Source organism: Pygocentrus nattereri, chromosome 2, assembly GCF_015220715.1.
Source record: "Pygocentrus nattereri isolate fPygNat1 chromosome 2, fPygNat1.pri, whole genome shotgun sequence".
Lineage (NCBI taxonomy): Eukaryota > Metazoa > Chordata > Actinopteri > Characiformes > Serrasalmidae > Pygocentrus > Pygocentrus nattereri.
The window spans coordinates 30,117,950-30,131,410 of NC_051212.1; the positions used below are offsets into that span (position 1 = coordinate 30,117,950).

A 13,461-nucleotide genomic window follows, 5' to 3' on the forward strand; every position below is an offset into this window, starting at 1 on the left:
TGCAATAAAGAAAAAAAAGTTATATTTACAACTGGCTACCACACATATTGGTACAATGTAAACAGACCTGCACCAAACAAACTAACACAAGAAAACGCTATACTGATAACATAAAACAGTTAAAGATGGGATGCCATTAACTTCACAAACTTTTTTCAGTCCAAAGACTATAAAGGTTCCTCTGAAAGTTTTGTCGTCATCATGGTGCACAGAGCAGGCAACTGCTTGTTTATTAGCCAGCAAACTGGTTGATTAAAAAAGCCTGATAAACAGTTTTCAGAAGCGAGTGCACAGATGTCACTGAGAACGCTAAAGACAAGATTCCGACATTCGTCATTTTGGTGCCCAATATACATGAGACAGTCAGTATAACTCGGAATATATAACGTCACATAAGGCCATCAAAGGTTTCCTTGACTTTTGATTGCAACTGATAAGTTACATAACATTACTGTACAAGATGTTGGATCACATCTGATGGGTTTTTAGTCATTTACTTCATTTTTTGCAACTTTCCATGATCTTCATTTGATATAGACCAGCATCCGTAGAAGCATAGACAAAGAAAAACCTCACCAGCTGTTAAGATTAAGCAGTAATGGACCCGACGGTGCACTGTATCGTGAATATAATCACACTTTAAATGAGCAGGTATGCGCTATGGGACACAGCCAGTCAGACAAACACCTGGAAAACAAAACAAGATCACCTGGCAGCTTTAGTTCACTAAAGGCCAAATGGTAAAGACTGAGAAACAAGTGTTATTTATTTTTTATATTAATATGGACTTTGCAATATTATAGTTTTATTTTATATAGGCAACAAGATCACGTCTATTTAATAGATTTATCTCTGAAGGTATACTATTTAACTTCAATACAACACATCAAACTGTCTGGTGTGTCTACAGCTTTAGTGGCCAAGAGGAGAACTTTGCTGTTGCGTAATATCAGCATGACTGAGCACAGAGAGCACGTGTTTGATGCACTATGCGCTGCATCATTCTTGTGAAAACACTACATACTAATTACACAAGGCTTCTTGAGCATACCATTGTAGGCTAATTTGGGAAACCAGATAAACATAAAAGCTTACAGACATTGTAGTTTAAAAGTAAAGCAGTGATGTCAAAGTGGAACATTTCTGTACTTCTACTCTTCTGATCTAATTTGTTTGGTAGCAGCGTGGTATGCATATTGCTCACCACCTCAGCAGTTTAAGCCTGTCCACACCTGGCACATACACATGGTGGATTGTAACCCACTTCTACAGGCATCCAAGCCTGAAAGGGAGTTAATTGCTCGTTCAAATCTAGTCCTTCAATTGAGCAACAGCATGGAAACGCAAAAAGGCTGCTCAATGCTAAATTTACTACTTCAGTGGCAGAGCTACTTCCTGTGCATAAATATGACAGACACTATGTTCGAGGCATGGCAGAGCACACACGCACTGCATACCAATCTGTAAACGTTAAATTGCACCGAGTGAGCAGGGGGAAGGGGGGCAAAGTCCTCTTTGTCAACACAGTCACCAGTAAACATTGTTGCTGTCATAGCAACTGGCACTATAACTGATATCCACAGTGGCAGGCACATACAATTCCCTGCCCAATTTGTATCTGCACTGACTGACATTCAGGGTAAAATGAAGTCAGCTGTATAAAATGTATATGCACTACTACACAAAAGTTAGAGAACTCCCTTCATTTACTTAATGTCCAGCCAAAACAGCCATTAAGCATTAGCTAATCCTTTTTCAGCATCAGGTATGTATTTAACAGAAAATTATACAGAGGCGTCAACAACAGACATATTTTTTCAGGATTTAGTGTGTCCATTCTTAAAAGCTCAATCTTCCTTCATCATTTTCTGATTCTCACAATGCAAGTAATCCCAAGTTCATTTAGCGATGTTGAGGTCTGGACTCTGGGGTGGTCAGTCTATCGAGAACATCAGCAGCTTTTGTTTGTTTAAGTTCCTATGTTTTTAAATGGTCTTCTCACAGCTGAATGATGGACAGAAACGCCTGTAAATTTTTACAGATCTGAACCAAGAATGGGGCTTGATTTTCTCCCATCTGTGCAGTGCAGCTTATGGAAAACGTGGCTGTTTTAACTGCAACGTTAGGGCAGCTGTGTTCAAACCAATGAGCAAATTGGCCCAACTTTGGCAAACAAAGACTTTCTGTTTCAACCATCAAATCCAACGTCATCCACTTTGATGTTAGACGTCATGAATGACATTGCTCGTAATATACACACAAAAATAGCATGACTTTTTCTGTTTTGGAGGACTTTGTTCAACACATACCTGTTTAGACACTACTATATAAAGACAGTGGGAAAACCATATCATTCCCTAGTGACTAATAATTGCAGTGACCATTAATGTGCTAAATAAAGTCCTAAGAGACAAGTTAACCAAATTAAAAGACAGTCACAAGTGCAACATGAATGTTAATAATGCACACAGGGCTGTCACAATTACCTGCCTACACACAATTATTCGACTGGGAAAAAAAAATGATTGTATGCAACCTCAACAAGTTGGCATTGATTAGCTGGTAATTTGCATGGTGATAACGCGTGTTGTACATGACACACCAGTTTATATGTATATCTTGCATTAAGTGTCTGTTAGTGAAGTCTTTTTAAAGGGTCTATTTTAATTCTTTTTGGAATTTTTGAAAAGTCACATATGGTTTGTTATCCCACCTCTATTGTTTGGCCTGTTTGGAAAAGCTGATAACAACCAATAAAATAATCAGTAGGTTACTTGATTACTAATATAAAAGACATTAAGGTTGAACAAAACAAGTCTGTGACTTTTCACCTAGTTCACAACTTTTGTTTCTCTTGTTCTCATTCAGGAAAAGGTGTAATTCAATGCCATGTGATATTCTCTGAAAGCAGCCCTTCCTAATTTCAGAACTGGTTTTGCTCAGGTTTTAGATACAGCATATCAGGTGTCACAATAGTCTTTGTTTAGTGTAAAGAGTGCAGCTGAGTAGTGCTCAGCTGTGCAAATGGTAGAAGTTAGTCTTTCACAAATCTGCATTCACACAAAGAGCTAAAGCAGCCATCCACCCAAGTCAAGCCAAGTCGACAGTATCTTGCCTAGGCCTTATTTCATTAAACTTCTGTGAGGGAGGCATTATCAATTCCATGAGCACCGATGACAACTTTGCTTAGGCCTGGAAAAAAAAAAAATCTTGGTACACAGGAACAGCCTGTTCTGAATCCCATCAATAATGTATCAAGTGAAAAAATGGAATGCGCAGCAAAGATTTCTAGAGCAAAACTACACCGTTCAGTGGTACAGAACTCAAACAAATTACATTAACTGAACAAGTAAATAAGCCGCAGTCTCAGGCTATGCAACATCTAGGTAGTACTTTAGATCTGAGCACCTTACATTTAGCACTGCTGAGGGCAGGTGCGGAATTTGAGGCTTTGTGAAAGTCTCAATTGTTCATTCCCATTTCTCCTCACAGAGCCTTCCTTTCTCACAGAGGCGTACAAGTGGACAGCCAAGCTCTTTTGTCTCTGTGAAACTGAGGTCACATTTCTTGGCGGCAATACTGACCTCAGATTGAAAAAGATGAGATCGTGCAGCACAGTCCCCACAGCCTGCAGGCAGATGACAAAGTTAAAGAATTGCCTTGCTGTCTAAAAATGGAATTCTCATCTTCCTCTGCAAGCATCACATCTTTTACCCGTCAGCCTCAACTTTTCACATACTGATCAGGACTGTACTCTAAAAGTGATTAAAGACATTTACACAAATTTCCCCCTCATCTCAAATTCAGTTAAATAAGCAAGATGTGTGTTGTCTGAAGTTCGCTTATTTAGTTTTGGACAAGCGAAAGCAGCTTACAGCTACCAGTCAGCACTATGTAAATTACTTACCTAAATCATCAGCCACTTGCCTCAAATAGTGTCCAGTGTGAAAGAATCTCCACATGGTTTGAGGCAAATGTGTTAAGACTTAGGCTTGGAGCTCACACTGTTCTCACTGGTGGCTAAAGCAAACTATAGACACCAAACGGGACAAATACAACTGAAGACAAAATGTCCATAATTCATAAATTGCTTTAAGAAGTTAAGTAAGCGTCCCTGGGTTTGTGAAAGGCGCTATATAAATTGAACTAATTATTAAGTAGAGCGATTACTTCAGCATTTTGAGCACAACACCACCCATCACCCAGCCAGCTCCATCCACGGTAACTGATCTCATCCAAGGCACACAATGGACCGAGCACTTTGTAGCAAAGGGACGCTCCCCTGGGCTTGGGCAGGGGGAGGGCTGGGCAAAGGGTTGTCTTGCACTGTCTGTCTCAATTCACTCTGTCCAGCCTCTATGAGGCACCACCACTCAGTCCCGTTCAAGATGGCCTTGCCTGAGGGGAATAGCAATGGCGATGTCTGATTATCTCTCACTCTCAGACATGCACAAAAACATTTTCGCGAAACAGCTGTGTCCATTAGCGTAGTGGTAATACTGATATATCTCACGCTCTGTTATGTCTGATAAAAGAAATAAAAGACACTTTTGAAGCAAAAGCAAAGACAGATGTCAGGTCTGTGATTTAAGTTTCAAAGCCTGTTCCTGTTTCCTGCACACTTTGGCCGTTTTCCGTTTCACCAACAAACCAACAAATCAACTAATTAACAAACCCTTCTTGAGTTAAGGCCATGGCACATGGAATCAATACTGCACAAAAAACACCAGAATTCTCAAAGACCTCTGACATTGTCATCATTCTGCAGTCAGAGAACTCTAAATACAACAAAGTGTATCAGGTTTGGATTATTACTGTTTTTGCAATAACTTTGAAAACAGCTAACTCTCGGTTAGCTTTATAATGTCTGGAAAAAAAAACAGACAAATAAACGGGAGAGAAGGGGGGAGAACAATCTAGAACTGTGTGAACAGAGAAGAACATTCTGGAACAGTGTAAATTGGGAGAACGTTCTAGAACAGCGTGAATGGGGACAAAACACTGGAACAGCAAAAGGAGGAGGACAAATAGAGGAGAAAATTCTAGAACCGTGTGAAATGGAGGGAGAACAATTATAAATAGGTAGCACATCACGTCCGGGTTCGTTGGCGTTTACACAGCAACAACTGCAGTTCCTACCACACAATCTGATTGGTTCAAAAGTGTTCCACCTCTGTTTTCACACTTCAGAACAGTACGTTTCATCAGCATGCCTGTATATTCTACTGGCCACTTAGTAACAACAATGGCTGCTTTAAACTGCCAGAAATACTTTTTTGGTGGAAAAAAACGGCGCTTTGCAAAACCGTTGTACAAAAGTGACAGAAGAAGAGCATCACAGCTGTGGTAATCTGTCAATTGTCTTCAGCTGGTGCTTGCAACCAATCTACAGCTGTGATGTTATTGCTGTTAACTCACTCGCTCTCATTATCTATTAGTTAAGTGAATTTTGGGTCAGTGTTTCATGGCCTTTATAGCAAATAAAACACATGGTGTACTCCAAGAGCATGAGTGAGAAATGGTGATTTAAGTTATTGGCCTACATCTTATCTAATATACTTTTAGCTACTTGCTTGTCAGAGTGTGCCCAAGTGATCTCTCAGCAAGTCTTCAATGGCCTTCCACTAGTGCAAAAAAACAGTCCACTACAAGTGACACTTGGAGAGCTTCATCAGCAGCCACCGTTGGATATGTAGCACATGCTCTCAGCCACCTGTCAGTACAATGTGGTGTTGGCAATGAGGATAGCAACAGAGGCGAAAAGGAACACAACCAAGCTCCAGTTTAAGATGAAATATGAGGAATCATGCAGAATATACATATGAAAACGTTTTATACTAAAATAAAAGCAATGCATATGGTACAAGCCCTGTGTGTGTGCCAGGTAAGGCTCCTGAGGGGATGCCCTTTGACAAAGAAAAGTGGACTTATTTTTGTGTCCAAGCTGGCTTTCACCTTGACATTTCTGGCAGGTGAGAATGCGAAAAAAAACGAAATGTCAGAACTGTGAACAAACTTCACTATACATTTGATGTGAAAACAGAAAACCGACTTTCAGAGTTCCACTATCTTGATGTGAAGTTAACAACAGCTCAGCTGTATCTTATCTGAGATCATGGTTGAGCTAAGATTTGCAAGTCATCAAATGCAGCCTCAGGAAACGGGCCTTGCCATACCAGAACATGGAATCCACCCACACTCTCTTGCTCAGACAGGAAAAATGAGCTACACTACAGTGAGTAACCGGCTACACCTTCTTCCTCTCAGGTGAAGAGCTAGGATTTCTAGAAGTCCTGGGCAAACTCGAAAAAGATGCATGAAATGATTGAGGGAATACGATACCTTCACAGCCACCACTCACTGGTGACAAATATAGCAAGACCAATACTTAATCAAAAGCAAGCATGCTGGCTATATGGAAAGAAATTAGTGATCCAGAGGAGAGGCTCACTGGTCTGTTGATTGCTGATGTAGCCAGACATAGTTATGCAACAGCTTGTGAAAAGCACCCTCTGCATACTAATATGTAGTTAGGTTCTAAGCTGACAGTAGGGTTTAGGAAGGAGAAGTGGCATATTTTGCCTCCAGCTGATAGAAGACATTTTTAGCCAGACTGCGATCCAGGTGATGGATCAGTGCTTCCGTGGCAAAGAGAACTGCTGTTAGACTGGCCCTATCATAGCAGAACCAGCATACAACATAACAGTACAGTCAGTGCTACGTTAAAGATTTGACTATAATATTCAGGCTAACACAAATTCATTTACATTAGTAAAACTTAATGCCTGTAATGTTAATTTATAAAGTACTGATGAGAATTGGTCATCACTTAGCTAGTCATAAAATGCAAGGTGGATTCTGCTGCTCTGAACATCTGCAAAAAGTGCCTGACTGTTTGCAGAACCGGCATGTTCTGGGTAAGATCTCACAAGGCAGAGGCATTTTGATAAAGATAAGTCCCATAGTTTCACATTAGCTACTGCTACTCTCTATGGCTTTCTCACAAAGTTATACTACAGAAATCACATGTGCTGTCCCATTTCTTGAAATGTCCATGGACATTTTTGTGGGGTGAAAAGAGGTTTTAATGAAAAGACATTTTGCTAGACAGAACTTGACAACTGTAAATGGTCTCTTGTCATACAGGTCAGTACCACATGTAATTAAAATGAAGTAGAGGGCCAGCATCCCTTTTAATTCAGCACAGGCCTCACGTGAATTAATGGTTTTATAAAACAATCAGAACATTTTTTGCAAGGACACACATCCAGCATAATATTGCTTGGTAAATTATGAATTCAATAGCATTATGGCACACAGAATATTTAACAAACTAGCTACTGTCCTTATCAGGCTACCCCCAAACTAAAGAGTGACCTCAGAGAAAAGTGACAAGACCACAAGCTTAAACTATATCATAGGCTGCACTGTCCTACTGCTATGTTTACCGACATGACATGGTCACTTATAAAACCCAAATAAGGCTAGGTATCAAAATTCAATATGTTCATAGTAATGACCAAACATCAACAAATTAAATAGCAAACTTTAATTCCCAAGTAGTGAGTCTTAACATTCGTGAGATAAGAATTCCAAAATCTAGATTGGCGACTTGATGTCTAAATTAAGGGTGGGCAATATGATGGTATTTTATCATTATCATGATAAATTATGATCTGGTTTTGTGAGCATATCATGGATATGGTCAGTACTTAAATAACACTGACCAACTGCATGTTATATGATAAACATAATTAGGCCTGTTGAATTGGATTTACTGCAGACTGTAAAACATAAAATGATACACAAATCACTGTAGTTAAGCTGTTTATTGCTATCATTTTTAATAGCATGCATGCATGCATATATATATATATATATATATATATATATATATATATATATATATATATATATATATATATGTATATACACATACATATACATACATACATACATACATACATACACACACACACACACACACACACACACACACACACACACATATGGCACTACAGGTTCGGTTTTGTCTGTTCCTTAAATTAAATTAAAACTTATTACATCTCAGAAAGACTAAATATTGTGATGCATTTATTTCAATGTGAAAGAAATGTCATATTTTTGTCATATCGCCACTAGTCTAAATTACAAATTACATTTTGTATGCAAGTCAGAAAAAGTCAAAGTATAGGTGCTGGTAGTGGTATCATACAATTTTTAAGGATACCCAGCTACTGGCAGCAACAGGTCTACCAGTCCAGGCCCAGGAAAGTGCTTAGCAGCATACAGAATCAATATAATCCCTCATGTCTAACAATGCAAATGCCATCTGTAGTATCATGGTCAGTTTTCAGTCTCTCGCCAAAAACGAGGGCTATACTCCACCGCATCACAACATTCTTTTTCTACAGTAACATGCAATTAAAGATTATAGTTATATAATTAAATATGGCTCAAATAAATGTAAGACCTGTTTACATCAGGGCTGCAGGCTGATTGTATTCATGAGCACTACAAAGCTCAATTCAGTGGTTCTATCAATCAGGAAAATAATACTCACTAGAGGAACAAACATTATCTAGTTCAGTGCAACAAACTGCACACCACAGAAGAGGACACTCAAATTACACCATGAAACTTTAACCATTTAGCTCAGACACATGACCTGACACATTTGCCTGTAAACCATTTTATTTATAGATTCTTAAACTGTTCAAATGTAGTTTCTGGTGCTTTTGAATTTCAATAGCATTCAATGGGGATTGCTCACAATTTTCTTTGCATGACACTGGTTGCTATCCACAACTTTTAGGCAGTTTTTAATAATAACTTGTTGCTGTATCTTTTGGCTGAAACACATCATGCTTTCCATGTAGTGACTAACCAGTGAAACCTGTGGTTTTGTGTGGTAGCCTTCAACATACATGCCAGCTCAAGTGGATATGGTGAGAGAGAGAGAGAGAGACAGAGAAGCAGAAGTGACTTACTGATCACTGGTACAGCCTAATCCCTCACAAAGGCCTGAGTGTACATATAAACAGACTAGGGTGTGCTTGGATCATGTACTGAGATAATCTCCATTATCAACCATTAATTTTTCATTAATTATAAGTTAAAAGTGCATAAAAATCTATAAAAGTAGCACATCATTGCTGTCAAAGCAAATACAGTATCATCTTAATTGTAATTTGATCATTTCTATAGTTCCACACTCATGTAATGTTTACACTACTACTACTACTACTAATAATAATAATAATAATAATAACAACAATAACAACAATAAATAAATAAGTAAATAAATAAATATATAGGGAAGACATCACATTTTATTTAGTTTCTTGGGGAAAAAGTATGTGATGACTAAATTGTGACATTTGAAATGAAATAGGAACCTTGTTGTCATCTCATCCCCTGGATAATACCTGGTATTTCCAGTACTTTGCCCAGGGCTGAAGGCGAGTTCAGCAAAGCTGTGGTGTCACAGCATGAGAGTCAAACAGGAAGCCTAACTGGAAGCAAAACCAGCTCTTCTGGCCCTCTCTGTTAAAATTTTGCACAGTCTTGCATTACAATCCAAGCCACAGCTGGCTCCAGAGCCAGTTAGGCAGTAAGCAGCCATAATGAATCATCTCACGAACGGATAAAGGATTAAGAGTGTTGTGGGCTTAACAAGGTTTGACACTTCATATGTCATCTAAAGAGAAGAATTCCCTTTTAAGGAATGCTACATAATCTTGATCAGCGTCGGCGTATAAATTCCTTCCCTACTCTTCATTCCAAACACACAGCACCTGCACTCATCTACCGCACAAAGCCATTTGTTCTTGGGCTGCCAACACATATCATAACAACAGCCTGGCCTAATCACTGCAGTTTTGAGTACATCTGAATCAACACTGAGGGGAAACACATGAAAGACTGCAGCCCCCTTGCACAGCTCACACTTCAACAACTGTCAGCAAGCTAGAGGTGGAAAGGACACACCTACAGTATAACAGTGTCATGTTTCTCTTTCATGGGAGAGAGGCCTGCCTTCCTGCCACATGTCCTGTCTTTTACTGTACTAACAATGCCCTTCTTTTACCTTTTCTCTCAATCTTTCCTAAGCCCTTATGTCATTTTAGCAGGCCTCAATGAGACAGTACAGCTTGGGCAAACATACATATAGACACATTTGAACTTTGTGAACCTCATGACTAAATGGAAAGATCTCATTTGTATAATAAATGTAATAACAAGGTCACATCATATAATGCCAAGGTCACTATTACAAGCAGACTTTAACCAATCTTACAGTGAGAGCCTGCTTAACACACATAGCCTTACAACATCTGAGAAACCACCCTCCAAAATATACATGCAGAGTGAAGTGACTATAACCATGTTACAATTTGTCAGGTTTTTTTTTTTTGGCCATTTTGCTGCATTTTTGTTGTGCAACTGCAGCAGTCATGTAAAGCAAGACTTCTGAGAAAAAGGTCCATCAATTTCATTCTGATAATAAATTTCATCATGTTTAGTTATATTAGTAGTGTCTGCAAAAGCACCCTCAAAAGTAGTTGTGCACAGGTAATACGAGAGCTGTGGGCTGATGCCAATATCCAATATTTTTCATGTGTATGTCTGCCAATACATAACCTTTTTCTAAACTCAGAAATTGAACTAATCGTTTCTAATCGTTCTCGATAGAATTACAGGTAAACGTAGCTTCCATTTATATAGAGCTACAAAGCCATTAAAATGAATGAAGTACAGATATTTTAGCACATTAGGCCCAGCGGTAGTTAACCAGTCTGCTCACTCATATCAGTTTGAGCTTTCAGCCAAATCGAAAAATCAATTTGATGCAATAGTTTTTAAAAAATGAATAATTGCCAGTACAGTTACAACTGAGCATCCTTATTAAAAAGGGCCTTGTGCTAGCATTCAGAAATATATATTCTCTGCTATTTTACCCTTTTAGATTCACAAAAAAATTTAAACTAAATTACACAAAATACACAAATTAAATTGTCATTGTACATCTTTTAGATGAACCTTACAAACAGATGAAGAAATAACATAAGAGCATCCACATGAACATATCTTTAAAGGCTGTAAATACACGTTGTTGATTAGAGATGGGCGATATGGCAAAATGTAATATGAGAAAGTTTTTACGTTCCACGATGTGCCATATTTATTGTTTTCCTGGAACCAACAAAGTAGTGTTATTTTTTTCCAACAATAATGAATACAATTACTTTTACTCAGCACTTCGACACAATGTGCTGCATCCAACCCAATTAAACAGGACTGTTTTTGCTCTCTTTTTAATTAAACAGTAGTTGGAAAGTGACATGCTGTATTGTAATTTGTCACGATAACGATAAACATCGCCTTCTTGCCCAGCTCTGCTCTGCAGCTCAGCCACACACTCGTTTGTTTATTGCAGAGCAGGACCGACTGTTTGGCTAAATTAGCCTAGCCAACCTGGAAGTCCAACAGAAAGTGAAGCATATCGAGGTTTAACAACACTGACTACAGATGGTCAAACCATGGCCGTCTCTACGAGATAGTTAAAGACATATTGGGTTACTTAAAAGTGTGTAACGCTTACGATTCCGCGGAGTATGAGCAGGTCAAATCTGTCCGCTAACCTCTCCGTTAACAGCAGCAGCCGCCCTCAACTTCCTCAAGCGGCTTTACAGTTGAGACGGGCCGACTTTCTGAAGAGCTGAGTTCACATTAGTTACGGTGGACTGCGCTCTAACGTGTTCCAAATGTGTCGAGCTGAGGGAACTTAAGGTGGACTGTAGTTTACCTGTGCCGACCGACACACCCTGAAACACCTGCACACTTCGCTGCTGCAACAATAATGGCGCCCAGAGAAGACGAAGCTGAAGTTGGCTTCTTATTCGGGAGCTTCTTGCTCGAATTTTTCCGTTCCACCTTAAATGTTGCAGTACTTGCGTTTCGGTGCCCGTGTCTGGGCCGCCAGGACGTAACTGCTGCACCATTTAAGGTGGAATGGGAAAACTGAATAAGAAGCCTCCTGTACTGAAGTGGTCTTTGCGTGCCCAACTGTTGCATCCCCCCCTCAAAGCTAGTAAGTAAACTAGGTCAGCGTCACACAGTCCGCTCCTCTCACTCCAACACCGCTTACAACCTCCGGGCTTCACGGGCGGCGTAACGCTAAACCTCACCCGCACGGATCGCTACGGTAGTTAGCCGTCCTAAGCTGCTAACTTTCCTCGTCTTTAGCCCAAAGCAACGACCAGCCACACCGCTCACTTCAACTGAGCGCTTGCATAAGCCAGCGAGCTAAGGCGAGTGGAAAAGTGAGTCGCCGCCACCGAAAATGCGGTTGTTTGGTTTCGAAGGCGGGTCGTTTCTCCGACTCTAACGTTTAGCTACTGCAGTGAATTTGAACGGCAGCGTTTAAGACACAGGAACTTCTCTAACGACGGGGAGCGCGCATACATACCAGATGTTTACACGTCTATAAGAAAGCACGCTGACATGTAGACAACTTCCAGCTTTCTCCGTGCTCGTCTCCTGACTGAAAAACGTCCGCAGGATGTCCACACCGAGCGTGGCCTGGTCCTCCCCGGTAACTTTCCCCCACTTTGCTGTCGCGGCTCTCACCAATGCGTGGCGTTGCGAGTGGGCGCCATGTTTGTGTTTTGTTACTTTGGTGAGCTCTTGGCTTTCTCGGACGGACTGACTGACTGCTGGAGGCGGAATGGAGCCGCCCAGAAGAATGACTCGCTCTGCTCTACTTTTTCCGCCTTTCCCTCAGTTACACAGGTTACTTGTGCCCCCTATCTTGGCGTTAGCCTCACTGTAACAGGTGCCTCTTCTGTTCTTTCCCAAACGCGGTTAACAGCACAGCGTTAGAAAGCACGTCGGTACGGTTGAAAACAGTGTGGTTGTTTCCTGGATGACTAATCTAAAGTACCTGAGTCCACTCAAAGGGGAACTCCAGTGATTTTTCAAAACGACTGCATAATTCAGTGGTAGAGATGTAAACAGTCGTGCCGAGTGGCTCGATGTAGACTCGGGGTTCTTTACAGTGGTGTGATCGGAACCAGAGCTTACAATGTCTGCAACACAGATACAGCCATTTAATTCCTCCTGAACCACCAGTGGACCCAACTTCTGAGTTTATACCTGTAATGCTGATAATAGTAAAACAATCTGGAAAAGGAGTTTTCTCTGGGGACTAGAGAAAACGCATCCCTCCTTAATGAGAGTACTGATTAAAATACTTTTTAGACTTAAACCTTATCGTTAAACAACGTCTCACTAACCAAATACATCCACACCAACAAGCTGCTTTCTGTGAGGCGGTCGTCTAGTTCCTACCCCAACCTCTGAACAGTTTGGACTCCGTTTCTCCAGAGCGAAGTATTTTACACAAAATCTCTGAATGACTTTTACATATTAAATATAAAAATATGAATTTATCAAAAA

At 40.1% G+C, this 13,461-nt stretch overlaps 1 protein-coding gene across 2 annotated transcripts in view; it reads right to left on the minus strand.

The window, feature by feature from the left end:
• Positions 1-12,813, minus strand: part of dennd4c (DENN/MADD domain containing 4C) — a 60,557-nt gene extending 47,744 nt beyond the window's left edge. The window contains exon 1 of one of the 2 annotated variants that reach the window (XM_017712558.2): positions 12,473-12,813. The gene's annotated coding sequence lies outside the window, so the exon portion shown is untranslated. Of the gene's footprint in view, positions 1-11,605; positions 11,720-12,472 lie in introns of those variants that run through there. The other variant, XM_017712559.2, reaches the window with a different exon arrangement.
• Between the last annotated feature and the right edge of the window lie 648 nt (positions 12,814-13,461).